The 16,271-nt window shown below is 40.5% G+C and overlaps 1 long non-coding RNA gene and 1 pseudogene across 2 annotated transcripts; one reads left to right on the top strand and one right to left on the bottom strand.

Annotated features, from left to right (window-relative positions):
* Positions 1–703: 703 nt before the first annotated feature.
* Positions 704–15,024, bottom strand: LOC110051034 (DBH-like monooxygenase protein 1; annotated as a pseudogene). Its single transcript, XR_016203417.1, has 13 exons — positions 15,013–15,024; positions 14,045–14,211; positions 13,668–13,751; positions 12,962–13,144; positions 12,151–12,253; positions 10,926–11,089; positions 9,962–10,037; positions 6,306–6,391; positions 5,020–5,058; positions 4,408–4,467; positions 3,665–3,789; positions 1,660–1,812; positions 704–1,179 (listed from the first exon to the last, which is right to left on the bottom strand). The product of XR_016203417.1 is annotated as a DBH-like monooxygenase protein 1 (transcript).
* LOC149098069 (uncharacterized) lies at positions 6,882–8,964 on the top strand. The gene is made up of 2 exons (XR_016203968.1): positions 6,882–8,355; positions 8,558–8,964. It is a non-coding gene; the product is annotated as an uncharacterized LOC149098069 (long non-coding RNA).
* Positions 15,025–16,271: the final 1,247 nt, after the last annotated feature.

The raw sequence follows: 16,271 nt of genomic DNA, 5'->3' as shown, positions 1-16,271 counted from the left end.
ACCGTAAGAAAGGTCCCGTATAAGGGCAATAAGCGTCGAATTGATAGAGCCGGAAAACTGAGTACTGCCCTAGTACTAGGAACATGTACAGTCAGGCAAAAACGATGCGAGTTAAATCAATGGCAGAAAAAACTTTTTTCTGCAAAATTTTGTCTTCTAGAAAACGACCGTTGAAAGTAAACATTGGCGAATTTTACTATTCTGGCGAACTCTCCGATGCAGGACTACTTCAGTTACCAACTTACTGCGAGAACACAAATGTAGAGCAAAAAAATTGTTCATATGATCTATAAAGTGCTTATTGAGTGAGAGAGGTCAAGCCGGACAGGAAAATATTTGGCTTTTGGTTCTGACCTCGAGCAAAATATTTGCTACCCCAACGTAAAACCAGAATATATATTTCGGCGAAAAAAAAGCGGGACCCTGTGTTTTTCACACAGATCCTGCGTTTTTTAAACAGACCCCGCGTTTTCCACGCAAGCCCCGTGTTTTCCACAGACCACGGGACCCCGCCCAGCGTTTTCAATCTACCCAAGTCTCCCAGGGGTTTGGAGGAACAAGGGAGCATGAAGTCTAAACCTGTAGACTGAATAAGACTAGAAAGTGATCGTGTTCTCTTGACTGCTACTGCGGCGGTTTATCGCTATGGGGAGGAGACAGTCAAACTGAAAAAGTTTGGAGGATCAAGGAAGGACAAACAATATTGAGATAAAAGACATAAAAGGCACTTTAATATCTCGACACATTGTATCTGCATCATGTCAAGAATATTTATCCATTTACCATCAGGCCATGGAAGCAAAATCAGTCGTTTTCTATTTCTTTCATAATAAAACCAACAATTTGCAATCCGTACGTCATAACCATGTCTAACTCCCGGGTCTGATTGTCTACATACCCTTAAAGCAAGACCACTACACAAGGTAGACGATGAAAACCTTATAAATCAATATATGTTGTACTAGAATGTTCTATTCGATCACTTTACTGATCCAAAATACCAATCACAGCACGCATCATCCCAAAGAACAGTGAAAAAACGACAGGCGACAGGCCCTCGCTCGCGGCATTGTCAGCTGACACGGGAGCTGAAGTGGTTTCAGGGCAACTTGACTTATTAGGCGGCAGGGGCGCGGTGATTTCCGGTATGGGCACCATCAGGATAGGATTCTTTGTGTCCTGTAAACAACAGCATAAAATACCACAATTGTCAACTATACTTGAATAAAACAAAAGAATGCCTGGAGAAGAGCAAGTAGAAATTTTAAAAGGTCTTTACTTCGGTAAATTGCCTTCCTGAGTACAAACTCCCCCCTCCTCCCAGAAGAAGAAGAAGCAATTACGCCACTATTTAGGGGAATGAAACACAAAATTCAGTAACGCTGGAAATGGAAGAGTTTTGGTCACTTTAATGAACTCAAGTGCGCGAGCGCAGAGCAAGATATGGCATGATCGTGGACTTTCAACTTTGGTGTCGACCTAGTCTTGGTGTCTATTGTGTGTTTACACCCTACAAGGTTTGTCAGGCCTCATAACCATTCTCATATATTATATTCAAGGCCTGAGCATGCAAGGAAACTTTGCTAATACTTAATGGATTAAATTTCTTTTTGCAGGCTTGTAGAACGGATTAAACAAAGAAGTGCTTAGGGTACTCACAGCAACGGTTGTCAAGTTGTAGAGCGAACAAACTGGAAACACCTTTTTAACATCATCTTCGTATTTTCTGAAGTCACTGACCATCCGATCCGTCCAGTCGATCTCCTTTTCGACAAGTGGATTACGTTTTGGAGATGTTAGTTTACATCATTACTTAGGAAAGAAACAAAGCAAGTCATTGTAAGAAGAGGACTAAGCGAAATGCACTAGACTACCTCCCAAGGGGCATTTTAATCCAAAATTTACATTTAAGCTTTCAAAAGTCTAAAGTCTCTTGAAGCTTGTTTGTAAATGTTCTTCCCATTTCTGATAACATTAAGACTTACTCCATGTCTAAATCGCTGTGTTCTTGAAAGGCACGTTGCAGAAGACCTATTGTTTCATCATTCGATCACCAAGTTCGTTTTAATGTTTCAGGGGCTATTAGGGTTAGGGTTAAATCACTCTCTGACAGCTCAGGGAAGATATCTGCCTTGTTTCACACAAGAACGTGGGTACAATTACGCATTAGTAGCTAGAATATTATTCGCAGCGAAGCACATTTATAAGGTATTGCGCGTGAGTGGCCCTTTATTTGTAGGCAGTTAATAGAGGTCACGTGGTAGGCTCTCGGCCAAAAAAAAGAATGCATCGAATGATAAAAGACATTTATTTGTTACGATTACAACGAATTATTTCCAGTTCCTATTTGGCGAACGAGATTTATGTAATTCCAAGAGAGGATGAAAAAGAGTAAGAGAGACAGTTATCCGCCATACAATTTAACCCTCTCAAGTTATTTTCAGGGATGGTACTCATTTTTCCAGCTGATGTTACCAGGCGCGTTTGTGGATGTTCTCGAGGAGGATAAAATTTTTTGTCAGTCAAGACGCTCTATCCACCACAGGGAACAGGGGAGTCCTATTTGGCCGTATTTTCGTACAATTGCAGCGCAAATCGATCTGTTGTTGATTCAAATCACTGTATGTGACCGAACTGTAAACATGCGATCGCGTTACGCGTCTGGTGAAACCCTATCCTCACGACGAATGCCGCATACAGCAATCACTGTGGGCTATCACTCGTGGTGACTACTTCGTGCCTCGCACGGAAAGTTCGCTTTCTGGAATCCATTTCAGCGGATAGGATAGGATTCAACAGACGCGTAACACGATCGCATGTTTACAGTTCGATCACGTACAGTAATCAACAACAGATCGATTCGCGCTACAATTGCTCGTTTTCAGTGTCACGCAATTCAAAATAGATCAAAATAAAAATCAAAACCGGTCAATAGTTAAAGTCCAGAATCTGGGAAATGAAAAAAGGTAAATATGCAAAGACTCTCGCCAAAATTCTGGTCACAGCAATTTTTCTTATGCGAGATATGCGGAGAAATTTTTTACCCAAATTTATAGAGATTTGTATGGAGACGCCATGCTGGTGCCCATCCGTATAGGCACCAACATGGCGGCCGGAAACCAACAGAAACATCTGTCACTGAGTTTTGCTACAAAAGCGTGACTTTATCCATCGAGGAACTCTAAAACATTAAAATAATACTTTTTCTAAGACATGAACTGTTCAGATAGCCAAGTGCCCCGAAATAAGTCACTTTTTTAACCATCATGACAGCTCTCTAGGCCGTCATGTAAATGCCGCGTCACCCAAAAGCAAGAACCCATTCGGAACGAAAATTTGTATGAATATTAGTTTTCAGCTGCTCTTATACATCATTGAAGTAAAATCTCAGGAAGATCAATAGTTTTGTAGTTCGAATTTTAGTGACGTGATGTGAAAACCAGCTATTGTACGGTGAATTTAACTGGAAATACGGTCAAAGAGAACTCCTCTGCTCCCTGTGTATCCACGTGAGAAAAGTTCGTATCACGGGGTTGGTTTTTTATTTTTTACCATCCAGGGATTGTTTTGATCTAAACTTAACTTGAGAAGGATTGCCTTAGGAATGAAGTCTATTTGACGGACCCTACTCCCCTATCTTTCATGCTCTTTTGGTGATACTTGCAAGTACTTGCTGATAGTTTTGTAAGTTGGTTCAAATGCTATACTCTGGCACCGCTTGACACGGGGCGCGCGAGGATAGTAGAACATGAAATCCAAGCACATCTCGTCCCTCGTGGAAATACCTCCCTAAATACACACAGGAATAAGGATGAGCGCAGAAAAAAAGACGATTTGTTGTTTTCAGTTCCTGTTCTCTTGCTTTCGATTTACGAAACAACCGTTTTTCCTATTATTCCAAGTGACCAAATTCGCAGAAAAAAATGAAAACAAACCCTCCATCGTTTCAAGTTTTAAACGCTGTTAACATACTCGTAAACAATTCGTCACCTTTAAAAAGAAGCAATCAGAGAGTTTCACGATGCTATTTCTCTGTTTTTTTCTTAAATATCCTTTTTCGGGTGAAATTATTTTTTTCGATAATCTCAAACCGCTTAGAGTCCATTTGCTGCTTTACCGTAACATCGGTTCACAAATTTTTCGGTCTATGAACTGTCAATAACGACAAAAGAGTTTTCGCCTCAAGTGCCACCCTCTCCAGGAGAGGGGGGCTACCTATAGGCTTTGGAAATTGAAACAGTACGAATTTTGTTATTTTTAGAACAAAATTTCCATGGACAATTAGCATCTAACGCCCTCGACAGGAACACCCTGTGGTAAGAATAAAGGAGGCTCAACCAAACAAACCGAGAAGAACTTTAGCATTAGAACTTAGTTAATCATTTGTGAGACTTCAAAGATTCTAACCTTGATCAGTTTGGTCCGGCCTGTAGAATCGTATTTACATTAATGTATCAGCTGGTCTCCCTAATAAAGAAAAAAGTATAAAACGTAGACTCTTTCGCTTAGTCCGTCGTGCGTGGCACGAAAAAAATGGCCGCGCGAAATCCTGGGCGCTTCTCTAATCTTCTCTGGGCGCTTCTCTCGCCTCCAGGATTTCGCGCGGCCATTTTTTCTCGCGCAGTTTTCTTTCGAGTCAAGCACGAAAGACTAAACGAATGAGGGACTACTCGTAGTCTATACAAAACTTTACTGTATGGATCTACTTTAGACCACTTAAAGATCACGAAGCCAGGAGATATAAGATGGCTTCTGAAATAATATATAATGCTGAGTTAATTATGTTAGTGCCAATATTCCCTTTGATTTGTTGTAGCAGCAACATTCACTCACGTTCGCCGCTCAGGTCCGCTGATTGCGTTACTTCCAATGAATGCAGTGAACTATGTGTTTAGCAATGAAAAACAAAAAAAAACAAACAAACAAACAAAACAAACCAAAAAAGCAAAAAAAAAAAAAAAAAAAAACAAGAAAAAAACAAAATAATAGAGAAACAAGAAGTTATGAACTATTACTCACTGGCTGGATATTAATCTCCTTTCTGAGAACTTGAATGTCCTGAAACAAAAATAATTTTAAGATTCATGCCTGTTGCTTTATTATAATTAAATGCTTGACACGTAAGTGGTTAAACTGGTAACCTGTGAAAAAATCTTTTTCGGAGAGACTCTCCAACGGATTTGATTGCTTCTTTCGTTGGCAACCATGGTGCACCAGGGGTGGAAAATGCAAGCTAAGAGAGGCTTAATGGGGTGCTCGGAATTCCGTGGGGAATAACGCAAATAAGAACGCAACACAATCGAAGCCGCAAGTCGAAAGTATCGCGGGCGTTTGAAGACGCCCGCGCTACTCGTCGCTCGCATGTCACGTTCGCAGTCACGCTCGCACGTTCACTTGGTTTTTTTTTGTTTTGTTTTGTTTTGTTTTTTTTTTGCGTTCTTCCCCACGGATTTCCGAGCAAAAGAGGGACTGCGAGCAGTCTATGGCTTTTAAGGCTAACGGTTCACTTATCATGCAGTTTTCCTTGCGGTTGACATAAATCTTAGAAATTAATAACCACTGTTCTAAAATGTTAAAAAATAAATTTTCATCATTTAAAAAAGTTAAAAATATATTTCAATTTCTATAAAAGATATTTTAAGGTCTTAAGACCATTATGGGATGGAAAAAGGTATCAATATGAGAATTGTAGCTTATTACTAAGTCTCCCGGCATTTCCCTGTACTACCAAACCACAAGACATGACACAAAAAAGTCATGACTTTCGTAAGAATGTTTTCGGGTCAAATTTTAAAACGTGTCTTTCGAATGGAGGACGAATTGATGGCGCGAAGAATATCATCACGTGGATATTACAAATATTTTCATAGTAATATGATGCTAATTTAGCTAGATTTTAAATTTAGTTTTAGATGTGTAATAAATACTTCCTGAGTCCCTCACTCACTCTCTCCCTCGCACCTGTTTATTTGCCTATCTGCCCCTCTATCTGTCTGTCTGTCTGTCTGTCTGTCTGGCTGTCCGTCTGTCTGTCTGTCCGTCTGTCTGTCTTTCTGACTGACTCACCGTCTGTCTATCTTTCTGACTTTTTGTCTGTGTGTCTGTCTAGAGTCGTCGTTTTTGAAAGCTCACGTTTCGTAACCTGCGCTATGTGGCGTCTGTGACGCAGACTAATCATAGCGTCTGGTTGACACCTGCGCTGGTCATAGGCAATTTAACCAGATAAAGAGATCCAGGCACTATAGGCTTTCAAATTTTTCCCTGCCGTATGTAATTAACAATATTCCATATTCGATAGACAGTACCTGGAAGTTGAAGTCGTAGTGGTTATCCCGAGCAATCTCTGGAAGTTCTTTGCCATTACGAACATGTTTAGTCTAGATAGCACGGCCTAGATGAAAGAAAGAGACAGAAAAAATGCTAGAAACATCACAGGTGCCCCAAGTTCGACCAAGCTGTGAATATTTACGATTGTTTTTAAGAGATAGAATAGTCGAATCCCTGAACTACCCCCCCCCCCCCCCCCCGCCTACCCCGCCATATATAGGGAGTTCACCCCAGGCGCAAGCGCATGCTCAGAATGAACCAATCTAAGTGGATCTGAGTGTGGTGTCGACGAGCACGCTAGGGTTAAAATCGTCGTTCAACTGAAGAATTCGGCATATTGAACTACACGACCAAAATCGATACTAAAATGCAAGAAAAACTGTCGTGAATTGTGTCAAAATTCAGTTAATAATAAATATGCACTAAAACGCTGGAAAAGGTCGAAACACTCTCAAACATTTGCCACGCGACGAACCGATACCAAATAAATTTATTGTCAACTGCTAAACATAGATGTCGCAATTCCCTCGTTTGAGCGAGCCATTTGAACTTAAGAGCAGCTTCGCCTAAATATCAACTAGACTTGGAAATAGCGAAAAAATCGAATTTCTTCAAACTCGCCCAGAATGAAGCCCTACGGGCACTAGTTACAAAAATATCGTTTTAAGTTCGATAAATCAAAAATAATTTTTTTCCGCAATTTTTTCGTTTCGATGCCCCAAATCGGCCAAAATCCATCGAAAATGAGCGGCATATTCAGAGGCTCGTAAACTCAAAAGCAAAAATCTTCATTACAAACTGATTGCACGTCGTATTTGTACTTCCTTTCTTGTCTATTTAGAGCTAAATAGATCGTGATTTGATTAGAACTTAAATATTTGACGAATTTTTTAAGTTAACGACCCAAGACAGCTTTACAAGAGGTCTACATTTAGCCTATTTTCAAATGCTAAAAAGGCGTTCTGGTACACGGCTTTTCCCGAAATGACTAGTTTGGTCTGAAAGAGCATTGTTTCTTCTTCAAATTACTGAAATAAAATTTTTGGGTAAATAAAATCGTGAGCGCTGAGATAGCGAACCAAATGCAGCACTTCGTCCTGAAAACGTGACCTTTGACCCAAGCGTAACGAAACCAATTACTGCAAGAAAACCCGAAAGAAAAGCAAACGTTCCGTTATTTTGAAACAATTTCTAGTGATATCTCTCCGAAACCATGATTGCAAGAAGCTATTTCCAGATATGAAATCTTGCAGGGTCAAAGACGGAGCTAAAGGGCGCATTTTGACACAATAACTTTGTTTGCCGAGAATTGAATTGCAGTCAATTCCAGTGAAATTTGCAAACTTGACGTATGTTAGCCGATACTTACCTGAATATTTATATTAATAGAAGAGTCGTCTTCTTGGATTAACCTTCAAAAGAGGCTGGACCCAGATTTGGAAAGCTCTAAAAGAAGAAATGTTTAATATTCCGTGACCTACCCGATGCTATAGATTCCATGCACATGCCAACCGCATGTTTGTCGTAAAACCAACTGAACTCCACTGACAGTTTCCATGGGCAACCCCAAAATAAACAATCCCCAAAAATGTAAAGTGAAATTGGCTGTCTTCATGAACAGTTAGAAGCTAGAGTCAAGTTCTATTGCCTTTAAAAAGTGCTTGATTTTATTTGTTTGCGTCGACTTTGTTCACTACTCTCACGTTCGAAAGCCGCGAATCGGTCACGCCAAAACAGTGGAGACCGTGCAGACTGCAGACACTTGTTTGGGCTTTTCATTGTGACTCCTTCTTTTGGGTCTAGTTACAAAATAGTGTTAAATATATCTGAAAGTTTGTCATTTATCCACAGGCTGCACAAGCGCAGTATTTGACTTTTGATTCAATAGACAAACGCGTACAAGACTTTGTATGGGAAACTTACTCAGTCTGCACGGTCTGCAGTGTTTTGGCGTGACCGATACTACGCAGTATTCGAACGTGACAGTAACGACTGAGTGAACAAAGTAGAATCAAGCTTTTTTAAAAGGTAATGGAACTTGACTCTAGCTTCTAACTGTTCATGAAGACAGCCAATTTCACTTTACATTTTTGGGGATTGTTTATTTTGGGGTTGCCCATGGAAACTGTCAGTGGAGTTCAGTTGGTTTTACGACAAACATGCGGTTGGCATGTGCATGGAATCTATAGCATCGGGTAGGTCACGGAATATTAAACATTTCTTCTTTTAGAGCTTTCCAAATCTGGGTCCAGCCTCTTTTGAAGGTTAATCCAAGAAGACGACTCTTCTATTAATATAAATATTCAGGTAAGTATCGGCTAACATACGTCAAGTTTGCAAATTTCACTGGAATTGACTGCAATTCAATTCTCGGCAAACAAAGTTATTGTGTCAAAATGCGCCCTTTAGCTCCGTCTTTGACCCTGCAAGATTTCATATCTGGAAATAGCTTCTTGCAATCATGGTTTCGGAGAGATATCACTAGAAATTGTTTCAAAATAACGGAACGTTTGCTTTTCTTTCGGGTTTTCTTGCAGTAATTGGTTTCGTTACGCTTGGGTCAAAGGTCACGTTTTCAGGACGAAGTGCTGCATTTGGTTCGCTATCTCAGCGCTCACGATTTTATTTACCCAAAAATTTTATTTCAGTAATTTGAAGAAGAAACAATGCTCTTTCAGACCAAACTAGTCATTTCGGGAAAAGCCGTGTACCAGAACGCCTTTTTAGCATTTGAAAATAGGCTAAATGTAGACCTCTTGTAAAGCTGTCTTGGGTCGTTAACTTAAAAAATTCGTCAAATATTTAAGTTCTAATCAAATCACGATCTATTTAGCTCTAAATAGACAAGAAAGGAAGTACAAATACGACGTGCAATCAGTTTGTAATGAAGATTTTTGCTTTTGAGTTTACGAGCCTCTGAATATGCCGCTCATTTTCGATGGATTTTGGCCGATTTGGGGCATCGAAACGAAAAAATTGCGGAAAAAAATTATTTTTGATTTATCGAACTTAAAACGATATTTTTGTAACTAGTGCCCGTAGGGCTTCATTCTGGGCGAGTTTGACGAAATTCGATTTTTTCGCTATTTCCAAGTCTAGTTGATATTTAGGCGAAGCTGCTCTTAAGCATGTAAGTTTGAAAGTAAGTACTTAGAACGAGTTTCCACCATTAATAGGGTGATTTGAAGATGACAGCTAATGATTACTGTATCAGCCGTACGTTTTTAGCTAGGGTAGGCTTTTGGAAGGTTGTGTGGGTATTTCATGTTGTAATTTTACAGTGCATGGTCACTCGGCGCGCGCACGCTTCCACAAGTTTTTCTGTATATGTTTTTTCCCCGATTTGGGGAGGGGGAGGGGTTGAATTGGTAGTGTTCTGAGCATGCGCATGCAAGTTATCTTGAACTTTTTCTTCACAACCTGGGTTCAACCCCTATATAGCGCGGAGAAGGGAGAGTTCAGGAACTGGACTAGAGATAGAAACCGTGGAGAGCTCTTGATAAAAATGCCTTATCTTACTTCCTCTGTGTATTGCTTATTGTCTGTTTGCTTTGTCTGCTGATCTGAAGCGATTTTAGCGAGTTGCTTCCTAGCTAGTTTTTTGTTCCTAACTCAGTGTCCATAATTGTATTACCAGCCAAGTGAGTGTGCAGCAAAGCAGCAAATACGTTGACACCACCTCCAGGTAACGACGTTGATTTCATAATTGACTGAAATAAAAAAAAAATAATAATAAGTTGGCTGTTTAGTTTATTCATATTGGTATTCGTATCGCATTCATTTCATTTATTGTTTTTTTCTTTTTTTTTTTTTTCGTCTTACAGTTTAAACTTACTCCTGTATTGATGTCACGACTATCGTACTTCATTATTTAGCTCAAATTGGCAATGAGCAACAGCCGCCGACTGCTCAACTGAATGCAGTGATATAGAATGACGGTGCTGACGGAAATAACGCGACAACATACATATACATTTGTCTTCGAACGCGCTTCAAGGTTTCAAGGAAAGGTTCCCAGGTTTTCAGCAATTGGTTGTTATTTAACAGATTTGCATGGTAGAGGGTAAAGGTAAAGTCTGCATACGTATCAAGTTTCTCATCAGGCCGGTACCTATCCCGGTACGCGTGTAGCATGAAGCGACTAGGGGTATTTGTACTCCCCGGTTCGGTGGGATGCTTGTCCATCACTAGGTTACCCCGCTCCTCGGCCAGCATTAAATTCGCCGGTACCCGTTTAAACACCTGGGTAGAGAGGGGCACATCGTGTTCTTGGGCAAGATGGGTACCGGCGAACTTAATGCTGAGGGTAACCCTGCGGTGGACTAGTATCCAACCCAGCGGGGACTATAAATACCCCTAGTTGCTTCGGCCAGGGCTTGAACCTTGGACCGCTCTATCCGGAGTCAAGCGTACGAGCCAAAGGGCCACAGCGCCTCCTTAGATTTGGCAGAAAAGAGCAACAAAAGAAGGAAAAACACACTGAGCTACAGAGATGTTGCGCAAAATCTGTACTCATATTTGACTCGGCTCCACATGAGACATGATGCGCCGAGAGAGTTTGATGGACGCTTTGTTGGAGAAGACACGCCCATACTTACATTTGTACATTTTGCCGTGCAGTAACCAACAGACATCCACTGTTTCTGTTCTGGCGGTATAATGTGCCAATGATTAACCGCTACTCCCACTGATACAACTCCACTGTCAAACTGCCGAAGCTTGTCGGTGTAGTAGATACGGACACCAGAGCTGTCAACTCTACCTAAATAAATAGTGGTAATGCATCGTTCAGTTTTAGACTGAGTTATTCCCCTCTTGGAAGGGGAGGTTTGGAATAATAAGAAATGCCGTAGGATCACGAGCTGCAGGCAAGTGTTCCCGCAATTTCCTAAACCTTCAAACTTTCGCAATCGGGAGAGTTTCAATAACTCGATAGAAGTACACACAGGAAATGTTTACTATTTCTTTCGGGAAAAGGCCGCGAGGAGAAAAAAAAGAACATCACTCCTGTGCTATGTTTATAAAATGAAAATTTTCTTTACGAGAGCTGCAATTGTTAGGTTCGTTGCATGACTGAGAAAATTACTTCATTTTGACTGGCTGAGAGCAGGCCAATTTATCGTTAAGCTCGGTGTACATCACGGTGCTCTCATGCTTAATGCGCTCGTCCCCGGATCGAGCGGTCCGGGTTAAGGAGTATAAATGGATACCAGCGAATTGTTGGGGAAACCTAACAAATTGCGGGGGAGTGACCTGCGATGGACTAGCATCCCGTCCAGGGGGAGTAGAAATACTCCTAGCCGCTTCATGCTACAGAAGCCGGGATAAGCTCCGGTAGCTATGAGCCAGTCGGCTCCAAGGCTTCACTTTTCTAATTTGCTCTGCAGTGCAAATTAACAGGCGTACTTTGGTAATTTTCTCAGAGATATAATAAGCGTGTTATCGTATGAAAGCTCGACCAATTAAAGATTTACACTGTATATCGTGATATTTGAAAATTCTTTTAAATTGCATTCGCCCAAACGCTCGCGCAATTTTGAGAGAATTTTCAAATATCATGATCACTCGGAGTGCAAATCCTTAATTGCTCGAGCTTTCATATGCTCACCTATAAAAGCATCGTATGATAGTTCTTTTTTTTTCTATCGAGTTACAGAAAGATGTACGACTTAGTCACGTACTTCCTCACTTGGCTCAGTCGATCATGTACTTGTGTTAATGAGAGTCACGAAAATGAACAGAGACTAGAGCATTTCTGAAGGTCACGAGGTGTGATAAACCTTTACAACCTGAAACCTTTGCAACAAAAGCGTTTCAAGTTACCTGCGACGTTGTCTGGATTGTCATAATGCATTTCTAGCAAAAAATTCTTCGCTACATCATCTGCTCCAATTGGGAATCCAGCATGGGACGGATAATAAAACCCCTGGTGAGAACGCAATCAGTATGGTTAGTCCAGTCAAATTAAAGGACTTATTTCTTTCCCTTCCTCTTCTAACTTTGAAGCGAGTTTTTGGAACGCAAGTGTTTGTTGTCATATGTCCATTATTATTCTTTCATAATTCACTTCTTCCAACTTATCTTTTCAACGCAACACTGAAATGGGTTACTTCTTTCCATCTTGAAAGTGGGTGGGTACAGAGCTAGGGTTTGGATGGGGTTTAACGGACGGCTGAGAATTGGTGAATATTTAACTGTTAGCTGAGGAAAGACGCAATTTTAGCCGATAGCTGAAAACTGAAATTACAATTTGAGAAATCGCTGAAAACTTAACTGACAACTGGTAACTAATCAACTCCCGCTGTTACAAACTATTTTTCGTGATATCTTGAGAGTTCGAAATAGCGGGATCAACCGGGCTTTTCTGTCCTAGGCTTGAAGACAGATTTTTAAGGTCATTTTATTTTTTCCAAGAACAGAGAAAAAATAACGCTTCTAGCTTTAAGAAAAAAAAACATCAGAAATACTCCGTTGGTAAAACAAGCGAATGAAAATGTTCAGCGAATTACGCGCGGCAAAAGTGGATGAGAGAAAAACTGAATTTCTTGCCGAAGGACACACCGCTACGACAAGCGTTGGTGAGGAAAGGTTCGCGATTTAGAGCACTGAATTCCCTCATAGTTCGACTTCTTACCTCTCCTCCAACAGCCCAGGTAGCCACGATACTGGCATCTTTACACTTAGCATACGACATGTTAGCAACATCTTTACAATCAACTCCCTGATCGAAGTCTTTGTCGGTAAAGTCACCTTCGCACTCGTGTAGCAGTAAATGATGGACAAAACCTTCGTTTCCTTTTTGTACGAAAGGCTCGAACTGAAAAACGATAAAATATTAATGCGTGTATCATATATAGGTGAAGAAGAAATGCATGTTGAGAGAAAAATGTCCAGCTTTTATGGGGCTTTATGGTATTACTCTTTATCGTCTACTCAGGAATAGAAAAAAGTATAGGTCCCAAGTAATATTGGTTGGGGTGTTACCTAGATACAGTTCACTGCGGAAAGCTAGCTAAGAGTAGCCTAGGAGCGAGTGTTGTACCAACCCACCCTCCCACCATACCTTTTGTTACAAACCAAACCAATCTATACATGTACACCGTGTATACTATTTGTGGACAGGAGGTGTGTTCTTCAGGAGAAACTAACTTTGCGCAATCTTTCAAAACTGAGTTTGCTGATTTCTGATGCGAATAAAGCCCCTTCTTACCCCCTTGCCCACCCTTCCCATTTCTTTTAGAGGTACCCCCAAAAAGTTCTTGATGACAAATCTTTACGGTCGGCCGTACATATACTGGAGAATCTAACGAAAACAAATAATGTATACAAACTGCTAATACCTTTGTAAGGTGATGCTAGGTTTTTAACTCAGGACCCTTGACCAGTGAACACCATTAGGTTGTTTCCTTTGTTGGGATTGTTACCTACAAAGGAAAAAATTCTGGTTAAGTTGTTAAAAAATAGATAGATGTCACAATCCACTTGTTATTGCAAGTGTTTAAGGTAATATGCCTGAATTGGTATTCAATTTTAGCTGAACAATTAAGTGTTTAAGTTTAGCCAAATTCAGTCGAATTTGCGAACACACCCACTAAAAAACTGGTTTGACTCACTACTGAAAACGTGACACTGCAAAAGGTGAATAACTACAACGTCCATAAAATCCAACATATGCAGAAAAGTCTTCTAAGTGAAGAAGGCTAATTTAATTTCTTACGTTCTCTCCAGTCAGAGTGAACTCGTTCCAGCCAGTTTCATTGATGTTTCTTTTATCCACGCTGTTGAGCAGGAGTATAGTTCGAGCTCCTACGTGTGATGTTTTATGTACGTTTCTGACATGGGGTCGTCAGTGTGATAAGCGAACACGACTTTAGTGGCTCCCACCTACAATAAAACCAGCAATAGACATTACAGGAGCGGACCTGGAAGTAGGATTGAAGGAATTAACTCTGTCTCTCTTCCCACTCCTAAATAAATCCTTCCCTTTACTATAAACCAAACACATCGTCCACTGGACTTTGCTTTTCGTTTCTATGGATAACCTAGTTTGTGAAAGAAGTTCGCCTATGGAGATTTTTGTACCTTATGGCAGGTAAGTGATCTAACCTGCCTACGGGCTCTCCACCGGGGAAATCAGAATATAAGGGGGACGGGAAGCCGACCTTGCATGCTGTACCTTTATCTATTTATTCCTTAAGCATGGAGCCTACCCACCTTTTAATGTTACTGTTTATGACATCAATATAGACTGATCTACTACTGCATCTTAAGTATGTTAGCCAGTGTATATATGCTGAAGAATACAAAAGTAGAAACCGACACAACATAGGATGATTTTTTGATGAAGGTGTACTATATTTCGGCTGGCCAAACCAGCCTTCTTCAGGTACAATGAGAATTTTGCATTGGGACGTGTTTTTATGTAGCATATTTTCGTAATACCGGAAATGCGTAAAACTAATTGACAGTGTAAATTAAAGACAAGCATACGGTAAAATAAAATAACATAATAAAAGAACATGATAAAAGGAATTAATATCTTTCTTCACGGATGTTCAGACCATCAGGATCAATTGTTCTGCCTTTTTGAATTAAAAAATATATATGATGTGAAGTTGAAGAAAAACTCAGGGCTTCAACGGGATTCGAACCCGTGACCTCCGCGATACTGGTGCGATGCTCTACCAACTGAGCCATGAAGCACACATTGGGAGTGAGGTCAATTTATTGAGTTCATATCTTCCCGTGAGGAGTGAAATGATGTGAAGTTTATATGAAATAATTCATATAAACTTTACAGCAATGTTATATATTGGCATCGAACATACGGCTGGTGCTGTTTTTATTGCTTTAAGGCTATAGGTTTGCCGTTTAGGGTTAGAGAAAGGAAGAATTTTGTTCGGTTTAGCATGTTAAAAAAAAAAACAGTTTTAACTGTATTGTATTTACAAATTTTCAACACACAAAATTATATGTATATTCTTTACAAAATCTCAGCCTCGGGTTTATTGTTAAAGCATTCTTAAAATTTCGCAAATTTCAGCCTCGACATTCTTATTTAGGCCAGCCTAAAAGCGTAGCTCCTGGGCCGGGTTGTTCAGAGCCCGATTAAGCTAACCCAGGAAAAGGAAGAATTTTGATTTGAGTTTTGTAACTTTGCGGTGAGGTTTTCTGTATATTGTTTAGCCTTTTGTTTTGAGTTTTAATAATCACCATATACACAAAACAAAGCAGCAAAAAACATTTCTATAGAAGAAAAAGTTATAATTCAGTTAACTTTTAATCCTGGGTTAGCGTTAACCGGCTTCCGAACAATCCTGCTCTGTTTGCAACAAGTTAACCTGATATGAGCCCTCAATCCAATCGAAAATAAGCACTTGGCCAGCGGTCAACTTCAAAAAACACGTAACCTAGATGTGCTGTAAACTTGAGCCCGCGATATGGTCACGTGATACTGGTCAGTAGATACCTTGTTTTGACAGCTGTCAATTGATCATAACATGGATGACCAATATTAAAGACGTACGTGGTAAACAAAGGCTGCATGTTTCTGTCAACCCATTATTTGGAGTTTGGCCGCCATGTTACGCGACTCCGTCGCGGTGGCCGTCCCCGCCGTCATGCGTACGCGCCCACGAGCAATACCGCTAGCCATGATAACCATGAGAAGATCAAGTCATGGGTTCTTTTTCTTCCCTATATGAGTATGGGACTCCGCTTGGCGGCCCTTCGGGCCGCCGGAGCTCCGCTATAAAAGATATTCTCATAACAAAGAAAGAGTGTATCCAAGTGCTCAGCGCCCATGCCAGTTTTCGTTTTATAACGCCCCGCTGTTCTTCACTTGCAAACAGTTCGATGTATATATTGCAAGCTAGGAGTCTTTTTTCCATCAATACAGTTAATTGACAGTAACAATCGATGACGCCTGTACTTGTGTTTGGATA

This window comes from Orbicella faveolata, unplaced genomic scaffold (genome assembly GCF_042242905.1).
Source record: "Orbicella faveolata isolate gen_17 unplaced genomic scaffold, um_ofav_v1 contig_46, whole genome shotgun sequence".
Classification (NCBI taxonomy): Eukaryota; Metazoa; Cnidaria; class Anthozoa; order Scleractinia; family Merulinidae; genus Orbicella; species Orbicella faveolata.
Note: the sequence above shows the minus strand (reverse complement) of the source record. Positions and strands in the feature narration are given on the sequence as shown.